We start from the raw sequence: 24,311 nt of genomic DNA on the forward strand, positions 1-24,311 counted from the left end.
AAGATTGTTGGCTTTAAAGTCCATTTTCTTGTATCAGTATCTATATTTTGGAAAACTACGAAATATATTCACTTCTTTGTTTTCTTAAACCATTTTGCTCAACGGATAAAATATCATAACTTTCTACCTATTTAGACAACTGATGGGTTAAAACAGGAAACGAAGTTGTTAACATATTACATGATAGTAGAATATTTCTGAATGATATCGGAACCCTTTTATCTATTGTATTGGACTTATGAATGGCAACTATGACTATTGTTCCACAATCTGACAGAGTAATGGACACAGGGCAATCTTTTCTTTTGAAACCGTATGTATCAATCATATCAACATCATTTCAAACACTACTGTCTCACTATTTCCATAGAAATAGCTTGTTTTCTGGAGTGAGAAACGCCTATCCCGCTCATTTTCTTTCCAAATTCTTCCAGAGTATGCACAGTCAACCAGGAGGTCCTACTTTTTGGAGATTTAATAGGTTAGAACGAGTACTGCTCAGTATTTCTTTATCAAAACATATCTTAATGCAATAAAATTTGCCTAATACACTCGTTTTTGGGTAAGATAGTTCATTTAATCCAGCTGTCCTCAGCTTAACAGTACCTATTCCATAGACCCCACAAGTACTACCAACTCTTCTTTGTTTATTATTTACGTATTTATTTTGTGTAATAAATTTTGTTATACATTTCTTGTTTAATAATATCTAATATAAATGTGTCTCAGTTTTAATTAGAATATAGTAGTTGCAACTTGACCGCGATGGATGACTTTAGGCTGATTATTCATATCGATTATTTCATTGAAGAAATAAGGGGTGCTTAAGGTAGCCGTGTATTTTTATATGGTATTGGTTTGTATATTTTTAAATTTATGAATGCAAAGAAATGAAGCGTGTTACGTACAGTCCTATTCAATAATAGGTAGTGCCTCATTATGTATCATAATAAAAGGTCAACCATCGGGGTCAAGTTGCGTCCACTATAACGGCTATAAACATATTTACAATCTCATCTGATTTTGTTTTCAGGTCTAATGGTCAGACCAAACTTCATAAAAAATACATAACGGCTTATGTATAATTATCACTGTTACTGCTAATCGTTTTGTTTATTTACAAAGAAAATAGTCCGTTTATTCAAAATTTAACACACACATAACATAATTATATAAATATAGAGATATATACTTCTGAATAAGTCAATGAACAGAGAGAAAATAATAATGAAAAAAAAACATTCAAATTGTCAGTACGTAATTCAATATATTGGGCAGTATGACGTTTTTGTTATGTGATAAGAGTCTAAAGGCGACAAAAAGTAAGATAGAGTTGAAAAGTGATAATTCAAGAAAAAGGGTAAATAAAATGGTCAAAAGAAAGTAAATGTATCCTTCATTTAGATCTCAAAAATCTTGGAATGTCGAAATTTATAGAGGTAGCCGATCTCACTTTTTGTTATACCTTGTTTTATTTTTTTAATGCTATGTGCTTTTAAATTATGATGTAATTTATTATCTGTTGAGTTGGAGATTTGGTTTGAAAAGCAAATGAAACATTTTGGAAGTTTGATGTGTATTCTATACCTTTGTTACTTAAGAATTATTTGATATTTGACCAAAAATCTTGCAAGATTTTGGGACTCCCAAAAAAGACGATTTAAGTTTTCTATCTCCATGTTACAAAACTCACGATTATTTTGCATTTATGCAGAAACTGATTTGTTGCTACAATCCTTTTGAGATATTTATAGCGGAAAACCCTTAATGTTTAGTCTATACAACTAGAAAAAGTCGCACTTTATATCATTCTCCAATTCAAATTTTCATAGACACTATTCGATTTAGTTTCAGATTTATTTATTGTCATTTTGTTTTGTTTTCTCTGCTATTGTTTATATATATAATAGTAATTTATTTGTTTTTTTCACTTTCTGAATAGTTGCAAATTTTTCTGCCTCATCATATTGATTTTCATTTTTAGCTTTTCCTTCCATTTTCTTGGAATATTAGAGATGATCGTATGATCATTAAGGAATTATGAATTGTTTAGATTAATCCTTTTTGAACTGTTACAAATGACTAAAAAGTGTCTTTTTTCTAAAGTCATACATATTTTTAATGTTTTTAACTCTAACTGTAAATCATTCATTATAGTACGTGGTTTTATTTTCATTTTTGATAAAAGAGTTGTTCAATATGATTTCTTTTGACACACTTCCTACAACTATTAATATATACTATTGTATATATCTTTCCAGAAACCTTTATTTTGAGCATTTGTTATGCGCTTTACCCGACATGCTTTTAATTCCCCGAGTCCATTAGTATTCAAAGAACATATTTTAGTAGTAACATAAGAGATCGGCTGAGCACTAATTCATTTTTGTCAATATCCAATGCTGTCTGACTTTTAAGCAGAGAATATTATTTCCAGGAGACCTTAGAAAAGGAAGAAAAGAAAGAACTGATAGAAACATTTTCGATAGAGAAAAACATTTGGATCATGTCTATGTGTATCTTTAAAACGTATTCAGACCGTCAGAAACTCTAAACATGATAACAGGTGCATATGTGTACTATAACTAACAGTAACCATAATCTTCAAAGTACCTGTATTTCATAACAACAACATAGCAGAATTGGAACGGATAACGATTGCTGCTTTGCGACATACATTTTGCGTTACTGTAATTTTCCTGTGCTTCAAAACAACGACATAAAAATGAATATATATACTACAACTAACAATAAACATAATCTTCAAAGTTGAAGCTTTGCGACATACATATTGCATTAATCTAATTTACCTGTATTTCATAACAACAACATAAAAAAAATGAAACGAATAACGGTTAGTCAATATTAGTATGTATATATACATTACAACGAACAATAAATATAATCTTATAAATATTGCATTAATGTAGTTTTCCTGTATTTCATAATGAACATAGAAAGAAACTGAAACGAATTACGATTGGTCAATTAGTAAGTTTATATAATCGAAATACCTCAAAATATTTAATTTTAGTTTAAGAGAAAACAACAGTTTCAACAACCATGAGGTGGACTACATATTTATAGATAGCCTTTAAGACCCTTTTTGCCCTACGGTAAATCATTAGCAGGTATATTATAAACATACACCTTTAAAATTGACAGCGCCGAGTGTCGTGTTACGCTAAAACTGCTACACTAACAACAGAACTTAAGGAAAGGTGTCTACAAAAAGATAGTTCAGCATTATAAAATAATGACTCTTGTTATTTGGATTGTTTTAAAAGAACTAAAAATCGTATATATACAGAGTGTATCTTAACATTACAATGAAAACATAAACAACAGATATCAATGATACATAATGAATATCTATTGTTTGGTGTACATTTACGTATATCATACCCAGACCAAAATAATTCTTTTAAAATGTCCATTGCCTTTTAGACTGAAATTGGTGCTAGGATGTGATTATGGAGAAAAAACTATGGAATTTTTCCCCCGAAAAACGAAACTGAGAAATGAAATCATGTTGTCTTCTTCAAAAGTTTATAAGCAACCAAACGAGTTAAATCCATTTAATAACGACTCCCTTCTAAAGATATAAACGCACACGTATACATATTGAAATGCGAGGGATAACTTTATGGACAGTTATGGGAGAAAATACAGTCAAGGTTTTTACCAATACTTTTACTTGTTACCTCCCTTAAATTTTCTGTCTACTAGTAGATCATTTGCCTTCATGATGTATGTAATATATATGTATGTTTATAATGTATCTGAAATGGTTAGAATGTGTAATCCAAAATACAAGTAAAATAGTTCCTTGAACCGTATTACAGTGTTTTTGTCTAAGTATTCTATTTATATACAAACACGAAACCCGGTGGGCGCCCATGCTCGCGTTCTTTGCTATGCAAGCGTCTGCTGAAAAAAAAAGAGTCCGATTAAAATCATATTTTTATCCTAGGTGTGTTTAAGAGAACTACAAAAAGACGTTGAACATCTGAGGAAAATTGAATTCTCTAATCATTTCTGACGACTAACAGAATATGTGACAAAAATAATATTGATATCCGCAGCAGGAAGGTCGGATCTCGGTGCGTGCACGTGCGCGCATTTCTTTTTACTTTGTCACTGTAGCTTAGTTTCACATCGGTGTTACTTTCTGGCCATGGAAGATTCAACCAGTGCATGTAATTTTTGTAATTTATTTGTTTAACAAATGATGTGTCCTCGGAATTTTTATCGTTCGAACCGTTGTTTGTCTCCCCTTTGAAATGTGCAAACAATTTTCCCTTTAAGGACAAACTTTTAATGACTTGATCAGGAGCCTTGCGTCGAATCGAAGTAATACGTTGTTGTTAAGGAATAAGGGTAGTCAAGTCTTCGTTCATATAAATCTTACACTTCATTTTCCTAAGAGTAGTAGATGAGTGTGTTTCATAATATCCATTTTGACCTGTCTCTGAACAAACCGTACGATGATCGGGATGTTTTTACTGGCATCAGAACTTCAAATTCTGTAAGCGATGTCAATGTCCTGTTATATATTTAGGTTTAGTCTCAGTTTAAACATATCAAGCACGTGTTTAGTAGTTTGTTCCGATGTGTGTTTGTCAGAGTCGTGAGCGATGCTTGTAATGCGGATGTTGTTTCGTCTGCCGTATTGTTCCGGGTTACTCAAGCGTTCTATAATATGATTGATTTCGTGACAGTAACCTGACTGAAGTCTTTCATTTTGTTGTTCAGGTGTTTTATTTATTTTCTTTTGATTTTCTACTTCTTTCTGTAAGCGGTCGATGTTAATGCCCTTTTCGTTGGTTTTGGCCTCCAAGATTTCAGTTCTGTGGACAACAGATCCTAATATTTTACCTTTCATTTCCTCAATGCATGATGTTTTGTTTTTTATAAAACTTCTGTCATGTTTTGTTACAACAGGCCTTAATTTATTGTTTGCCATTATTTTACTGTCTAGTATTTGCGATGGCTCTTTGGAGAGTAAACATGTTTTTTATGTGTTTCCTTTGTTTCAGGTATGTTTTTCCCCTTGCAATTACGCTACTTTTTGCCTACCCTCCCACTTTATGTAAGTTTTTATGGCTCCCCTTTGTTTTTGCTGCCGGAATCCTAAGATGGATACGATCTTTTTTTCCTACTTGTGTGGGTGCGTGTGTATGCTTATGAGTCTAAAACGGTGCCCTACTATTTTCTTATTTGTTGCTTGTTCGTTTTTCTATGTTATTTAGTTGTGTGTGGATGTGTGTGTATCTTTGGTACATGAGTGTTTGCGCTATTGTGGTTTACGTTGTAGTAGGACTGTTATTAAGGAACGTGACTTTCCCTTTGCTTATGCGCCCTTGTTCAACTTTTACCTTCGGGTTCACTCCCTCCCAACCCGGCCCCATGTTCCCCATACCATTTCCTTCCCCTTCTATAGCATAAATGAATATGTACTTGTTGGATGTTTGAAGCAACCCGTCTGAAATATTTTCCATCACAGCTTCTTTTTGTTGCGGGCCTACTTTGCAAATGCGTGGCTCTGGGGTTGTGTTTTAGTGCTCTGTGTTTCCGAGAAGTCTACCCTTACCTATTATCTTTTGATCTTTTGGCATTTTTGCTTTTTACTTGTTTTTTCTTTAATTTAGATTTACGTACAGGGTTTTGGAAGACAATACTGTCTTCTAATTCACTTCCCGTTTCAGAAAAATGTTATCGTTTATTTTCTGAAGTTATCCCTTACTGCTAGTCATATCATGTATCAAAGTAACCACTGTATCATCAGACGGATATTTTAATCAAGTCTAAAGTCAATGAATGTACATAATGAGCTGGAATAAATCCTGGATACCATATCTTGAATTTACTTAAGTAATTTGTTCTGAGACACATGCGGCTATAAATGTTAAAAATCTAATATAGATACCTTCAAAAATAATTTAGTTTTTGCTGTTCTATACATGCCTATAAAGTCAGAATCTTGTTTATTCGGTTAGACCTGAGAACATTTAGAAATGGCTTGTACTAAAATATATCAGATGTAAGTAAAAGTTAAAAGACAGCCAGCAACAATTCTTCCGAAAGTTGCCTGAATTGTAATCGTTCTTCCAAATCAGCATGTGATAAGGAATACATGTCCTCAATCAAAGAACAACAACGTAATGCTTCAAGGCCGGCATGTAATAAAGTATCGATGCCGCTTATTGCTTCTTCTTTTTCTTCGGCCTCTAACAGTTTTCTCTGCAGCAGATTTCTTGAGGGAGTTATGTAATTTTTAAGCCATTTTCTATCTACACATTTGCGTAGATACGTCAGTGCCTTTGACAGTAATTCATTGAAATCTTTTCTCTCAAAGGTACCCGGCCACTTTTCAAACACCCAGAAGATCACATTTTTCACTACGTATGAATCGATTTGAGAAGACAACTCCTTCAGCTTGTTTTTCACCATCATTTTCATAGCAACGTACACTTTTATTTGGGTATCATTGAACGAACGGACTAGAGTTCTCTCGGCCAGAGTGTACGATACTCGCCATTGCAATGACTGCTCTTCACTTCCATCTAATCCTACAGGTACAACGAGCACTTCTGACTCTTTAACTGCTTTCACTGTATCAATACTTGGCCAAGCATTTGTCCTCTTTCGTTCACTCCAGGCGTTCAACTCTGATGTTGGTATCGAACATAGCAAAGCTGGAACATAGTCAACAGACAATTTCTTGTCAGAAAATGGTAGTAGGTACTGCAACGGACGCGCAGGTCCTGTTATCTCGTCATAATTATAACGTCTACAAATCCAACCTTGTCTTTTCATATCCTCTCCACCATCCTCTATTGCTGCTATCAATCTTATTTGACAAATAACCTTCTTTTGTCAATGCATCTTTCAGTCTACCTGTTAGGGTGAAATATTTATCACCTTTTTTAAAGTCTTCTTTCAGATATTTGAGACGTAACTTTGTATATCCGTGAGGAACAGAATCCATAACCAATTCAAAGGTTGCAACGGGGTCCCTAACATATATACATGTATATGTTTCAAAACACTTAACAACTGGTGTAACAAATATTAGATCCAAGTCACTACCTAACGAAACCGCTGTTCCCTCCCCGCGGCTTCCAGCTATAATGTTAATTGTGGACTCCGTCGTCCAGTTCCTATTAGTTACCCTGGTTAAACATTCGGCTCCATTGTCATATATTTTAACCCTTTTCTCTGAACGTTCCTTTGAATAACCTAGTTTATCAAGACAATCGTAATAAGACAATTGTGTGCCAGGATTCTCCATTACGAAATGAATGAGTTGTCCAAAATAAATACCCGAAGGATGATCACTTATTTATTGACTGTAGGCAAAATTGCAAACAAAACTGAAAATAAACGAAATGCGAGAGTAGATTAGGTTTAATGAAATGAAATTCTGTAATATTTATCATTAAAAATACGCCATCACTATCAAACTATAAGGCTGTTCTTTATTATGTTCATGTGTATTTCAGTACGATAACTATTTTAGATGCTGTTTTCACAACTTTCTTGTTCTTGTTTAAACTGACAAAAACAAAAGTTTCATATTCCCAGGTACTTTTTAAATAGTTTACCTCTCTTGCATGTAATATAATATCAGGCAGTAAAAAGGCATAAATAATTCACTAAATAACGTATCATGCTGATTAACTTAGTTGCCAATTTAGCCCTAACCCTGCTGAATTTCTATAATGAACTTTTTTATATTTCAATTAAGGCTGTACCATTAACTGTTAAAAGTGGTGCTTACCAAAAGGATACTGACCGAATGGAAAAAAATCAGACTGCACAGATGCATATGCTGATCATGGTCTGCAGTGGTCACAAAGGCAGAATCAATCGTGTGTTAGACACATGATCAAGTACACTGTAAACAAAAAGTGTTTATTCTCTCTAAATTTAGAATAAATTAATCTAAAATGGTGTAAACTGGTTGATTACACCATTTAGAGTTGTGAATCACGAACAAGTAACTTTACTGTTGGATCAGTGAACAGATAACCCATATCTGGCGTTTGGTAAATCTGGATAAATGTAAATACGTAAGTTACATTGACTGGAGGAAAGTAACACTGGAATTTTACCGTTTACTCTAGATTCACTTCACTGATACGCATCATCTGGCGTTTTGTAACTCTGAATAAGCGTAAGTACGTCAGTAACACTAGCTGGAGAAAAGCGACACTCGGATGTAACTTTCCTCTAGAATCAGTCAACAGATACTCCCGATCTGGCATTTTGTAAATCTGAATAAGTGTAAGTACCTCAGTTACACCTGCCGGAGAAAAGTAACACTTAAAAGTAAATTTACTCTAGAATTAGTTAACAGATAACCCATATCTGGCATTTTATAAATCTGAATAAGCGTAAGTACGCCAGTTACACTCGCCGGAGAACAGTAACACTTGAATCTAACTTTACTCTAGAATCAGTGAACAGATACTCCCGATCTGGCATTTTGTAAATCTGAATAAGTGTAAGTACGTCAGTTACACCTGCCGGGGAAAAGTAACACTTGAAAGTAAATTTACTCTAGAATTAGTTAACAGATAACCCATATCTGGCATTTTATAAATCTGAATAAGCGTAAGTACGCCAGTTACACTGGATGGAGAAAAGCGACACTTGAATGTTACTTTACTCTGGAATCAGTTAACAGATACTCCCGATCTGGCATTTTGTAAATCTAAATAAGTGTAAGTACGTCAGTTACACCTGCCGGAGAAAAGCGACACTTGAATGATACTTTACTCTTGTATCAGTTAACAGATACTCCAGATCTGGCATTTTGTAAATCTAAATAAGTGTACGTGCGTCAATCACACCTACAGGATGAAAGTAATATTTTAATGTAACTTTACTCTAGATTCAGTGAACAGATATTCCCGATCTGGCGTTTTGTAAATCTAAATACGTGTACGTAGGTCCGTTACACCTAATGGATGAAAGTAATACTTGAATGTTACTTTACTCTAGAATCAGTGAACAGATTCTCCCGATCTAGCGTTTTGTAAATCTGAATAAGTGTAAATATGTCAGTTACACCAACTGGAGGAAAGTATTACTTGAATGTTACTTTAGTCTAGACTCAGTGAACAGATACTCCCGATCTGGCGTTGTGTAAATCTGAATATGTGTAAATAAGTCAGTTACACCGCCTGGACGAAAGTAATATTTGAAAGTTACTTTACTCTAGAATCAGTGAACGAATAATCCCGATCTGGCGTTTTGTAAATCTGAATAAGTGTAAGTACGTCAGTTACACCTACTGGAGAAAAGTAACACTTGAATGTAACTTTACTCTAGAATCAGTGAACAGATTCTTCCGATCTAGCGTTTTGTAAATCTGAATAAGTGTAAATACGTCAGTTACACCTACTGGAGGAAAGTATTACTTGAATGTTACTTTAGTCTAGAATCGGTGAACAGATACTCCCGATCTGGCGTTTTGTAAATCTGAATAAGTGTAAGTAGGTCAGTTGCACCGGCCGGAGAAAAGTAACACTTGAATGTAACTTTACTCTAGAATCAGTGAACATATACTCCCGATCTAGCGTTTTGTAAATCTGAAAAAGATTAAATAGGTCAGTTGCACCTACTGGAGAAAAGTAACACTTGAATGTAACTTTACTCTAGAATCAGTTAACAGATACTTTTGATCTAGTGTTTTGTAAATCTGAATACGTTTATGTACGTCAGTTAGACCGATTGGAGAAAAGTAACATTTGAATGTAACTTTACTCTAGAATCAATAAACAGATACTCCCGATCTGGCGTTTTGTAAATCTGAATAAGTGTAAGTACGTCAGTTACACCGGCTGGAGAAAAGTAACACTTGAATGTAACTTTACTCTAGAATCAGAGAACAGATACTCCCGATCTAGCGTTTTGTAAATCTGAATAAGTGTTAGCACGTCAGTTACACTCGCCGGAGAACAGTAACACTTGGATGTAACTTTACTCTAGAATCAGTGAACAGATACTCCCGATCTGGCGTTTTGTAAATCTGAATATGTGTAAGTATGTTAGTTACACTGGCCGAAGAAATATAAGCCTTGAATGTTACTTTACTCTAGAAACAATGAATAGATACTCCCGATCTGGCGTTCTGTAAATATGAATAAGTGTAAGTACGTAAGTTACTCTGGCTGGAGAAAAGAAACACTTGAATGTAACTTTACTCTAGAATCAATAAACAGATACTCGCGATCTAGCGTTTTGTAAATCTGAATAAGTGTAAATAGGTCAGTTACACTGGCCGGAGAAAAGTAACACTTGAATGTAACTTTACTCTAGAATCAGTGAACAGATAATCCCGATCTAGCGTTTTGTAAATCTGAAAAAGTGTAAATACGTCAGTTACACCTACTGGAGAAAAGTAACACTGGAATGTAACTTTACTCTAGAATCAATAAACAGATACTCCCGATCTGGTGTTTTGTAAATCTGAATAAGTGTAAGTACGTAAGTTACTATGGCTGGAGAAAAGTAACACTTGAATGTAACTTTACTCTAGAGGCAGTGAACAGACACTTTTGATCTGGCGTTTTGTAAATCTGAATAAGTTTATGTACGTCAGTTAGACCGATTGGAGAAAAGTAACATTTGAATGTAACTTTACTTTAGAATCAATAAACAGTTACTCCCGATCTGGCGTTTTGTAAATCTGAATATGTGTAAGTAGGTCAGTTACACCGGCTGGAGAAAAGTAACATTTGAATGTAACATTACTCTAGAATCAGAGAACAGATACTCCTAATCTAGCGTTTTGTAAATCTGAATAAGTGTTAGTACGTCAGTTACACTCGCCGGAGAACAGTAACACTTGAATGTAACTTTACTCTAGAATCAGTGAACAGATACTCCCGATCTGGCGTTTTGTAAATCTGAATATGTGAAAGTACGTCAGTTATACTGGCCGGAGAAATGTAACTCTTGAATGTAACTTTACTCTAGAATCAGTGAATAGATACTCCCGATCTAGCGTTTTGTAAATCTGAATATTAAGTGTAAGTACGTCAGTTACACCGGCCGAAGAAAAGTAACACTTGAATGTAACTTTACGCTAGAGTCAGTGAACAGATACTCCCGATCTGGCGTTTTGTAAATCTGAATAAGTGTGAAAACGTCAGTTACACCAACCAGTGAAGAGTAACACATAAATGTAACTTTACTCTAAGGATATACACAATTTTATTACTAATTCAATATACTTGAAACATGCCGGAATGCATGTATCTCAAAAGCATAATATTTATTTATCATCTGTATTCAAATCAACTTTCCTAGGCAATAGGAGTTTCATGTTGCAGTACCACTATTGTTTTAGCAGGTTAATTGAATTTAAATACATTACATTGCTTTTATATAGTTCATGTAAATTGAAACAATTATTAAGTAGCATCCTGTAAAAGAAAGAAATATTTTCTATGTAAAAGATGTCTCTTAAACTCCTAATTTACATGTACATTAATGTTAAAGTGAATATGTCTCACTGTAAAAAAACCCCTTAAAACCAGGTACCGGCCTATAGTATATGATACGGTTTAAGACCGTTGGAACGTTACTGCTTCGATTTTAAAAACGAACAGATTGAATATGTGCGTGTAAATAGAAGAAACTATTTTAAAGACACACACTAGTGCATCTATCTGGAGTTTATTACCGAAATCAGCTGCAATCAATATCTACATCCAACACATCCATGTTGAAAGGTCGGCTATGGCTCAATGTACGTGCAGCTACGATGTAAAGAAAACATTATTGAAGATAGCTTGGCACAGAAATAATAATACTAAAAAGAACAACCCAAGACAGTTGTATGAATACATTACTTTTACTATTAACAATTTTACTATAGCAAGCAAATAATGTACCTTAACTTTGTTAGAAATTCATGTGAAAAATCAGAATCCTCGAAACAGCTTTTAAAAAGCAAGGACACAAAAATATATGATAAAAGTTGAAAAGATATATCTGTAGGTAAACTTGCGAGCATGAAAGCTACGCTGAACCCTATCTCCACAGTGCTTTGGAAGAAAATGAGTAAACATTTTTGGTGCAAAATTTTGGTATCGTATGCAATCTTAATTGCTATAAAATAATTATTTTCAAATCAAGGAAATGTCAAAATAGTGCACACGAGCATTTCTTTTCAAGAAAATGTCGTTAAACGTTCTTATGCGCAAAACACGTGCGCAGATTTTCTAAAATATTTCGCCGCCGTGTTTATTTCAAGGAATTAAATATATGATTGTTTTTTTTACCTCAGATTTCCTTACTGAAATATGTATGTCTCCTTATTCACGGTAAGAGATATCCATTTAGTATAGTTTTTCACTGTCCCATCTCCTTAATCTGTTACCGATCCTTCACATTTAAAGAATAAACGCAATGTGTAATAATAGTTTTTCGCTTTACACACCTCTCTTGGCCAAAAAGGCGGTTTCACATAAAATTTGTAGCATCCGCTGGCAAAATATTAATGAAAGATCAGAACCTTTTCTAAAATAAAGTTCAATTTTAATCATTTTCAAAAACTTGAAATATTGCACATTGTGTTGAATTTATAAATAAAACAAAAATCACAAAAATAAACCATTTTAGAACTTTTCCTGGAACTATACGTTTCAGTCGAACAACGCATTTTAAGATGACACAAAATTGGTTTCTCTTTGTAAACAATGTTAAAGTTCATCTGAGGGACATTGCTGAAAAAGTAAAAGAGCTTACTTCTTTAAGTTTTACATCCTGTAGAAAACAATCAACTTTCAACTTTAAATGCAACCCAAAAGTTCAAATAATACAGGTAAAATATCTGCTTTGTTTATTTCCAAATTTCAGTATTACTTTTTATACAGCTACTTTTCGTTCGGGTCTTGCAAACCTAGCTGTTTTGTTCTATGGAACGGCTGCATTTGAAAGCATTTGTTCACTATATTTTCACACCGCAAATGAAGGTCACTCTAAATTCAAGATGGCGGAAGTACTTTAAAGATCACGTGCAGATATATATAAGATAGAGAAAATATAATGTACGGAAGACCGGGAATGTCAAAAGTTACTAATATAGGAAAATCAAAAACAAACGAAGTATTTTCATGATTGTTATATGTTATTTATTTGTACTCTACAACATATTCATACATATCAAAGAGTTCAAATACATGAATTAAATCATGTAATCAATGCTAACAAGTTGGAGGTGATTGTTGCTATCCTTATACGCATTTCCTGCATCCTACTTACCTCCAGCACTATGCTGTATCTACCGGATATTACATATTTCACCTACTAAGCCATCTTGTTTCACAATTATTTTGCCACAACACCCTTACCACACAAACCCTTGGCTCTGCTAAATTACTGAGAAAAAAAGAAATTGTGACTTTGAATGAGTATACCAACATTCAGAAATTGTTAGCAAGTTTACAGCAGTACACAAAATACCTTTTTATCTGAAAGGATACCAGGGCTATAAAGGGTACCTTTGTAGAAACACCAACCTTTAAAGGTGGCTGCTTGTAAAGTGTTGGAAGGCAAAGAAAAGCTAGAAAGAGTCCTACACATGGCAAGACCCTTGAAAATGCATAATTGGTGGTGTCAAAACTGTGACCTCAACTATATCTTTCAGCAATTATTGCCTTTACTCTGTTATGCTGTATACACGTCATACCTTTTTGTAGAGACAATGTAATTTTTTACATAAACTTTACTAAATGTGAAACGTTAAGAACAATCACTGAAAAATGGGATTTATTACACTGTTTGTGTCACAAGGGAATACCAGGGGTTGGGGAGCATACGTAACCCTCATTTTGGTAAAAATTGCAAATTCTATTCCAATTCCAATAGTTAAGCTGGTATCACGGATTCAATTTCCAGTGAAAGAACTGATGTCATAATGACCATGCAAGTAGCCATTTTGTGTGGTCAAAGTCATAGATGTCATAATGACCATGCAAGTAGCCGTTTTGTGTGGTCAAAGTCATTGATGTCATAATGACCATGCAAGTAGCCGTTTTGGGTGGTCAAAGTCATTGATGTCATAATGACCATGCAAGTAGCCGTTTTGTGTGGTCAAAGTCATTGATGTCATAATCACTGATTACACTAAAGAGACTATTCGCCATGCAAATGGCCGTTTTTGACAGGTCAAAACTATCACTTGTAAATATTAGTTTTCAGGTAATTACAAAGCATCGAAATTTTCAATTGTTAAAACCAGATGATAAGCATCCAATGCCCAAATGTTGTTATGATGTTTTTCCGCAATTGTACTAACTTTACTTCAGAAAGCAATGATTGATCAATTATGGACTTTCAACCAATGACTAACAAGTATTCAGTAGCATTAATGGCTACTGTATTTACCGTCTAATGTGACTAATTCTGTGTGGTTTTGCATATCCAGAGCTGCATACTGGTCTATTGTTCATACTTAAATCTAACAACGCCCTGACAAGTTCCAGTTCGGTAGTTTTGTTTTTCTAACACCCTGTATTCAAGAAGCTTTTCAGCTTAAGCAAAGATGTCTATCCCTTTACGTAAACCCATATTGTCGACGTGAGTTTCCAGTGCAGGAGATTCACATGCTTGGTCAGATCAACCCAAAACTTGAAATGTAAGATACATTATGTATTAACCGCTGAAAAAGTACCTCTGAATAGATATATAAATAACTCCGGGAGAAGTATATCACAACGTAAGTCATGTCTAAACAACAACATGTGACAACGACATATGTTACAATGTCGGCTGATCCGATTACTTTGTGTACTAATAAAACATTGACTACACATTTTGGATGAAAAAACAAATGTGATTTTCCGGCGAAAAGCTTTGAAAATTAATTAAGCTCTAATAAAGTTACATATTTGTATTAACATGTGTATATGAACTGTTGTTTTGTGATTGACTTTATTGACTTTTGATGTCTATCCAAATCGAATACATTGTATATTGCATTTCAAGTTTGTCTAAAAGTTTCATGTGTAACAAATACGCAATATGCTGGATCACGATTTATTTACAAAGCTGTAAACAACAGAAGTTATATTAGTGCTACATCAGGTTCTTTATTGACATTTGTCTCATATTCCCGAAGCTAAGTCACGTACGGCTTTAATCCGTAATAAACAACTTTAATAATACAATGTATGTTAATTCAGACGTGATATATAATGATGTTTATCTAAACAATGTTCTAATAAGTACATGATGTTCAATATCTGTCATACCACCAAAGAAGAAAAACATTACGTCTTAACTTAAGATTCCAATCAAAAATGTTCTACTGTTAGTAAATTGGACGAAATCTAAACGTAAGGCCCTAAAATACATGTGCTATAAAGGTTTGTTTTCTTAGATTCGTAATCATTTTTTCTGTTTTGTATTTATCTGAGTAAACATGAAATAAGAATAAAAGTTGAAACTGAACTTCTTGTTAGTAACTATACGGTTGTGACATCGTAATGCAGCATATTACTATTTGAACAGGACCTATCACTAGAAGAATACCCATAGACAGCAGCTTATTATCAGAGAAACAGGGGTATTGAAAATATGATACATTGCATTTGTATATTGTACAGGAAGAAATATACAAAGAGCACAAACAAATGTTGTACAAAACTGTATGAGCTTCAAGTTTCATTACTGTACCTTAAAAAAGAAGGTAGGTCATTAGGTCAAAATCAAGGTCACTGAAAGTCAGTTTTGTGATTATCTTAAAACTGTACAAGTGGTCCAAATGTAATGGAAATATCTTAACAAAGAGGAGAGTATGTTAGTAGGTCAGTGAAAAAGGGCCATAGCTATGTAAAATATCATTCAAATGAAACGTGCTTTGCACGTGCACAACTTGACCTGATACCAATGATAATTACAAGGTTTGATAAAAATGTGGCATATATGAAACGAGAAATAGCGCGGACAATTATTTTCCATAAACATATAAAGAAACAATTAATAAAGAGCTATAACTTAGTAAAATGTCATCTAAATGGGACCCGCAAAAACAGTAGGAGTCTTCTACTCTATAAGTCCTGCCATTCTATGAAGTTTGAAGGTTCTATGTCAAACGGTTCTTCAGTAATTGATCAAAAATGAAGTGTGTCGGACGGACAATAAAAACAATAAAAACAACATAGATATGAAATTCTTGGTATTTTTAAGTATCATGGTCTAGTTATGGTATACACAACATTTACCAAGTATAATGATATACTAATGATATACACAACAGTTAACCAGGTATAATGATTTACTAATGATATACACAACAGTTTACAAAGTATAATGATATACTAATGATAAACACTAAGATAACCAAGAATAATTATATACTAATAGTAAACATAACCACTTACTAAGTATGATGTTATACTAATGATATACACAACAGTATACCAAGTATAATAATATATTCATGATATACACAACAGTTTACCAAGTATAATGGTGTACTAATTATATACACAACAGTTTACAAAGTATGATAATATACAAATGATATACACAACAGTTTATTAAGTATAATGATACACTAATTATATACACAACAGTTTAACAAGTATAATGATATACTAATGATATACACAAAAGTTTACCAAGTATAATGATATACAAATGATATACACAATAATTAACAAAGTATAATGATAAACAAATTACATACACAGCAGTTTACAAAGTATAATGGTATACGAATGGTATATTTACTATAGTACATGAACTAGTACATTATAGATGGTCAAATACTATACACTACAACATGTACAATGCTATACTAATTGTATACTGTAATATTATCCTAAACAGTAACGAAATAGTGTAAATTTCATATAGATTTTCTTGTAAAGTTATATGGTGCTTTTAATGTTATAATAAACAAAGATATCTATTTAGCGGTTGTCCATTGGAATATGCATAATTAACACGAATAGAAAACAACTACTTTCAGAGTTTGACATGATCGTGTGGGCCTACAGGAGCCAGGTCAGGGTCCAACACGGGGACGTTAACTGGTTTGTTTGCTTTATACTAAAATACATCTATCAAACAGTTTTTGAGACGGAGTTGTTGTGGAAATTTCTTTTTCCATTTTGGGAGACTATCAAGGTGTACATTAAGGCTGTTTTTTGTTGAATTCTCATGTCAGAAGTTTTTTTTTTTTTTTTTTTTTTTTTTTTTTGACAGTTCGGTAAAATAAATAGTTGGGAATATTGTATTTAGTGTGAATTAAACTCAGTTTTAGTATGCGTAGTAAAACCAAAACACAGCAGTGTGACTTAGATGTGATTTGCAATAAGCAAATTTGACAAGAATTACCCTTCTTAGAAGACACATTACCCCTACTCCTCTTTATTTAGCACAATTGTTCAAATGAGGTAAAGATGCAAACTCTTAAATAGTTTTTTTTTGTAGCAGCTATGTAACTTCCTTCGAATTTAACATTGCATTCCAGAGATGTTAATTAGACTGACTTACAAATATTCAAGATTATTGCCCGGTGAATTTCATTTATTTTTTAAGTACAATATGTAAAAGTCCTACTTTTCACAAATGGAATTTTGTGTTTAGTTTCCTGTCCCAGGGCTAGCACGGCACATTATTTAACGTGTGGTTAGCATATTACACAGTCTGTCGTAGGGTTAGCATGTCACATGATCTGTCTTAGATAAAGCATGTCACATAGTCTTATCACGTCACATAGTTTATACAAAGGTAAGCATGTCACATGGTCTATCGTATGGTTCGCATATCATGTACATGTGTCTTGGAGTAAGCGCGGAAAGCAAATAAATAGCCATATAGTTAAATGTTGCTATATATAGCTAGAGTTACTTGTTAATCTATAAAACCAATAACAATTGTGCAAAATATATCAAAATAAAATGCAATGAGGTAGTTCTAGATCGCATCCTAATGTTTCATAAGATGGCAATAAAACAATACCAATATCTTTGCAGTCACATTGGTAATGTGAAAGTGCAGCAATCTTATGCGAAAATCATTGAAGAAATGAGAACGTGACAATTCAAAGCCAGCCACTTTTATCTTATTTTCAGCCATATATACTAGGCTATGTATAAATACAACGCTCACGGCTATATGATAGGTTCAGTAATTTCCAGCTTCCATACTGTTAAATTCTTTATATTATCATATCGTATTAAACGATTTTAACTTCTATATGTCGTTCTGATTATTGTGGAATCAACTACACACATAATAAAAGCCAGGTAAAGCGGGACAGGTCCTTTATTTGCATAACCCCTGTGCAGCCGAACAACAATTTAAGAAATGAAACATAAACAACCACATTTTTAAAAGTATATCCAGAGACAAGGCGGATTAATAATGAGAAAGAGTATTATATTACCAGATATGGTAGGGTTGTAAAACCCGAAGTAATTACATATTTGTAGACAGAACAATGAACAATTACAGCTATAATTGGAAGTAAACAATATAACTGATTAACAAACTGAATCATGACTAGTGCATTTAAAATGATACACGAACTGTGGAATTCGTGAATAAAACAGAAAAAATAAAAATGTTTAGAGAAAAGAGACTTGCACAAATTTAGTTATAAGTTACAGTCTATTTTTAAAATCCTAAGAAGATTTTAACTAATTGAATAAAGTGACAGATGGAGATATTATACATGTAATACTGACAATTTAAAGACACCAAATTCATTCTTATTAAGGTTTCTCGCCATATTTACTAGACTATGTATAAATACTATGCCCACAGCTATTTGTTGACCAGCTTTCGCACTTTTAACATTTTTTATCAGATGTAGTATTAAACGCTTGAAATGTATGTCGTTCTAATTGTTGTTGAACCGACTGCACAATAGTCACCATTACTATTACTTATTTAGTAACGATTTATCGCGGAAATATGAGACATGTGTGCACATATCTCAATTTCTGGTCTTTTCTTTTATAAAACATTGGATGGAATAATAAATATTTGCATTTGAAATTGACTTATATTGTACAAATATTGATTTTGTAGCTGTTTCTACCTATATATTGTAATTGTCACAGGCAAGATAACTCGGTCAAACCCTTGATTCTGAATTTCATACACTTGTCTAAAACAAAAGGAATGCTCACAGTCACTTTATGAACCTAATTAACTGTATTTCATACAGGGTATTTTAAATACTATTTGATAGTCAACAAAGAAGATTGCAGGTTGGAAATTATAGACCGTTTTCCAAAGTGAATGTACCATGTATTTAAATGGGGCTAAAATTTCATTTTTAAATTTTGACCTGTTTCGTATTCTCTCTAATGTAATTAGGACAATCTTCCTTTGTTCTACATTTACAAGTCGTATAAAATAAGCACAATGCATGCAGCATAGAATTGCAATTACACGTGGACATCTTGCACAAAAACCTTAAAAGATGTTATCTGTCTATGTCATAAACATCTTGGACAAAAAACCTGAAAAGTTGTTATTTGTATATGACATAAATTTACCACCCCAAAATTGAATCAGTAAATCTTACGTTCAAAACACAACTGCTTTGTCACAGTCAAACGCATACATGCATCAGAAAAACATGATTATAATCAATTAAGCAATACTAACAAATACGTGGTGATTGTTGCTACCCTAATACACATTTCTTGCATGTTTTTTACTTCTAGCTCAATGTTGTATCTACCGAGCCTCACAATTTCACCCGCTCAGCCATCCTCTGTTTTACAATTATTTCGCCACAAGACAACATTCACCCTACCAAACACACCATTCCGCTAGATAATAGAAAGAAAAAAAATGAAAATGTTAATTTTTGTGAATAATCAATTATGCCTCGTGTGGAGAATTCGAGAGGTCATGCGTATAAAATTACAGGAGCGTATTGAAGATTTGTTACATGCATAAGGCTATGTTTGGTGGGCTGTCATTTATAAAGATCCAGAATCGCTAGTAAAAATGTGTGTTTGTTGCCAGAAACAGCAGAAAGAACCTTCAGTAGTTAACCTTTACACTTGGGAATGGCCGAGTACTCCTTCGGTGCACGTACATATTTATTTCGCTTGGCGTTTAAAGGCAGAATGTTTGCGAAAATTATAGCATTCGAAATGGCCAGAACTTATTGAAATGAAAAGTATAACGACCGAAAGAAAATACTTAATAAAAACGGGTTACCTATATAAAACTCAGTTTTTGTAAAATTCAAGAAGGTGATGGTATTTTGCATCTTAACCCTGAGCTGCACTATTGAACTACAAACGGACATGCAGGAAGATGTGTAGGAACTTTAAAGGCAAGTATACGAGCTATGAATTTCGAAATTTCAATCAGAAATTTAATTGTCTTTTGTTACGGTATCGCAACGCACCACAAAGAACAACTAACGAGTCTCCCGCAAAACGCTTTCCAGGGTAGAAATTTGATATGTAGACTAGACCTTGTCAGACCTGAAACAAAACGATATCCATGTGATTAGCAAATGGAACTCTGTTTTCTGATGGCAGAAAATATCAGCGAAGGAAAGGGAAAATTGATAGGTGGTCCCAAATCTTCTATCAAAAGATCAGCCGCATGAAATGCAATCGGATTTGTGAAATTCATTACCGCAAAATTATCCCGCATACAGTCCAGAAATACTTAAAGACCATGTGAAATAAATACGGATCAGGAGAAAAAAGATACTACGACGAAAACTCTGTAATAAATAGGAAAGCGGTGTTGAAAGGAGAAACCCTTCAGACTGATACGGTTTAGTTTAATGTGTGATTATATAGAAACATTATGACATTATAGGCAATTTCTTGATGTGTTAATCTTGAAACTGCAGTGTGATATTACAAGATACTCCCCAAGATAAAACAATTTCTTAATGTGTTAATCTTGAAACTGTCGTGTGATATTACAGGTAACTCCCCAAGATAAAACAATTTCTTGATGTGTTAATCTTAAAGCTGCAGTGAGATATTACAGGTTACTCCCAACGATAAAACAATTTCTTGATGTATTAATCTTGAAACTGCAGTATGATATTCCCTAAGATAAAACAATTTCTTGGTGTGTTAATCTTGAAACTGCAGTTTGATATTACAGGTAACTTCCCAAGACAAAGCAATTTCTTGATGTGTTAATCTTGAGACTGCACTGTGATATTAGATGTTAAACTCCCCAAGATAAAACAATTTCTTGATATATTAACCTTAAATGTAATTAGAACAATAGACAAAAACTTTGAAGTTATCAAATTTTATAATTGCTAGTAGTTTAAGTGAGAAATTTTACAAAAATGGATATTTTTTGTAAATATATCATGTATATCATTCATGTTTCTCTATTTCAGAATTAAATATTATACTTAATCTATAATATTTCATTAATATCTGAATGTTGTGATTTTCAAATTAAAATGGAAAAACATATGTTTATATCATATATAACAGAGGCATGAAACCACAACTTAAAGCAAAATATTATTATTATTATGGTAATTTTAATCCATATAGTAGTATCACATTTGGGTTTATTTGGGTTTATACGTAATACATTTATTAAAGACTATAAGAAAAAATATACAGTGTTTGTCTCTCATATACTATACAAGAGAAATTATCTTATCTTATGAGATTTTAAGGCTTCCAAAAATTAGCTATATAGTTTCCTCGCATAAAACAATGCAACATCTCAGGTGATTACAAGCGACTTATATGCCCGTTGTCACAATACCATAACGAAACAAAATATTAAGATATGTGTCATTATGTACGTCTGCTGCAATCTCCCTTACAATAGACAGCGTCAAGTATACTTCTATCGTTGTACCTATTTTTTACCGTATTGAATGTTTTCTCATATATTATAGCATATTCCTCAGACACATGCTTCCGTTGTATGATTTTGATCCGGACTGAATTTCTGACTATTTCTAAATTTCCATATTTGCCATTTGGTTTCGAAGATTATTGCATTATGTATGCAGGTCCAATGTCTATTTGGATACTTTTTCAGTTATCGTTTGAACTCGTTCCATATCATTTTGACTTTATCGCAATCCCACAAAAGATGGGCAAGGGTTTCTCTTTTATTTCTGCATATTCGATATAAACCGTGTGAAAATTTCCTGATGGCTAATCGGTGTTCCGTGAAAATAACAATGTGTAAAAGGTTAAAAGTTGAACTGCAACCGTTTGCTTATTAATGACGATAGCGCCGAATATATATTTCCCCATACTTTGTTTCAATTTTATATTGCTTTCCCATTGTGATTCACAGGGCAGTTTTTGTTGTTGTTGTTTTTTTTTTTTTTTTTTTTTTTAGTTCTTTTTTTTTCCTTGTTACTGTGATAATTTGTTGTTTGATAATATCGTTAAGTTTTAAATTCTTAGGACAAATTGATTCTCCGCATTTATTAAAAACTGTTAAGTTCCTCGGATTTCAGAATATTATCAACTAACTTTTGTGGATTTGCTTTTTTTTATTCTGTACCACTCTGAAATTCAGTTGTTCTTGGATTTCAACTCAGAAAGAAGCTCATTTTCGCTTAATAAGTTTTGTGTTTCGGTATTCCATATATCGTTTACGGTGCGAAAATTACTATCTAGAAACTTTTGAACTGTTTCGGAACTTTATGTTATTATTCCCGAACAGGGGCATATAGACTACATCCTTTATAGAATAAGGAGATAATCTTTGCATGAATCTACACCACGATTTGATGGCACACCATACGAGTTATAGGTTGGTGAACACAACTGCATTTCAAGATGTTTTATATTAGAGTACGACGTGCATATAAAGAAATCTGAGTTATATTACTTGGCTGATGCTTTCAAATAATGTTTTGATATTGCGCTCCAAATTTGATTCCCGGAATGTATAATTTTATGCACCATTTTTGTTTGTAGAGCATTAAAGAAACTTTTTATTGAATAAAGGTTTAACCCACCGCTACATTGTTCTCATTTTAGGGTTTCTCTGGCATTAAAGAGTCACTTCCTATCCCATACAAATTCCGAAATGATTTTGCTTCTAGCTGGGAAATATATTTATCTGGTATACCTATAGTTTCGGTTTCAAATGTAATCACTGAAAACACATGTGTTTTAATAAGCAATATCTTTCCTTGTAAAGTTTGGACTTTAGCTTCCCATACTTGCAAACAGGACTTTAATATTATCTGTTTAAGAGCGCCATATTTCGTCATCGTTTAACAAATAACAGTGAGTAACGTCAAGTGTTTTTACGTTAGTTTTGTCCAAGTTATTTCTTAAACTTTCCTAAAAAAAGACCCTTAGATTTTTTTATTTTTTTTTTTCATTTAAATTTGCACCAGATGACTTTTCATCTAGTTCTAGAACATCAAATATTTCTATGACTGCAGGAATAGCACAATGTATTATCATATGTGATTAACTCATAATAATCTTATAAAGAGATATTTAAATGAAAAAAAGTACATCTTTCTTCAAGTATAAATAATCATTCCATGACTAAAGTCACAAGACAGTATTCATCACAAAGACACATCTTTTATTTTAGAATTCATAAGTATTTCATTCATATGGAATATAGACTTATAACGTACATATACATTTGTATAGAAGGATCAAAGATGGGGGCAATTAAATATCTAATGTATTATATATATATATAGTAATAGAATTAGTAAATACAGTATCATCAATAAAAGAGGCACGTACTTTCATAAAAAAAGGTTGATTTTTTAAATTGATTTCATATATATTCAAAGGTAAAATTTCACTATTCAACATTAAAATCATTTGAATGATCTTCAAATTAGAACACATACATTTTAGAACCCGTATAATTACCTAAATACTTACCTAAATACATTAAATAATATATAAATTCACCTTAAAATGCATCATAAATAACTGATAGGTTAATGTATATACACTTTTCGGCGCAAGGCCGGCGTTCGGGCCATCATGAGGTCACTCAATGTCACGTGATGGCCCGAACGCCGGCCGTTCGCCGAAAATGGAGGCTGCTTTTTTGAGTCTATATCATTTGCACAACCAACAACATGTTTTTATAAAAATGTCATTATTTTGTCTTTGAAACGCCGTTTAAATAATATCAACTTGAGACTATCGTCGAAAAGCAATTACTTCTCGTGAAAACCACAGTAAACTTATCTCTCGGTGTAAACCTCGTGTGAAATTATGAACCTTGAGTATTTTAAACGTCTGAATCGTGAAGACATTTTTTTTTTATTTAAAGACAGTTCTTTTACAATAACAACCTTTTCTTCTCTT

The 24,311-nt window shown here is 33.0% G+C and overlaps 1 long non-coding RNA gene across 2 annotated transcripts; it reads right to left on the reverse strand.

Annotated features, from left to right (window-relative positions):
• Positions 1-666: 666 nt before the first annotated feature.
• On the reverse strand, positions 667-13,539 carry LOC123542817 (uncharacterized). 2 transcript variants are annotated; one of them, XR_008368592.1, is made up of 3 exons: positions 11,699-13,539; positions 7,799-7,900; positions 667-7,376 (listed from the first exon to the last, which is right to left on the reverse strand). It is a non-coding gene; the product is annotated as an uncharacterized LOC123542817 (long non-coding RNA). The 2 variants fall into 2 exon arrangements; XR_008368591.1 differs by having other exon boundaries at positions 7,784-7,900.
• Positions 13,540-24,311: the final 10,772 nt, after the last annotated feature.

Source organism: Mercenaria mercenaria, chromosome 19 (genome assembly GCF_021730395.1).
Source record: "Mercenaria mercenaria strain notata chromosome 19, MADL_Memer_1, whole genome shotgun sequence".
Lineage (NCBI taxonomy): Eukaryota > Metazoa > Mollusca > Bivalvia > Venerida > Veneridae > Mercenaria > Mercenaria mercenaria.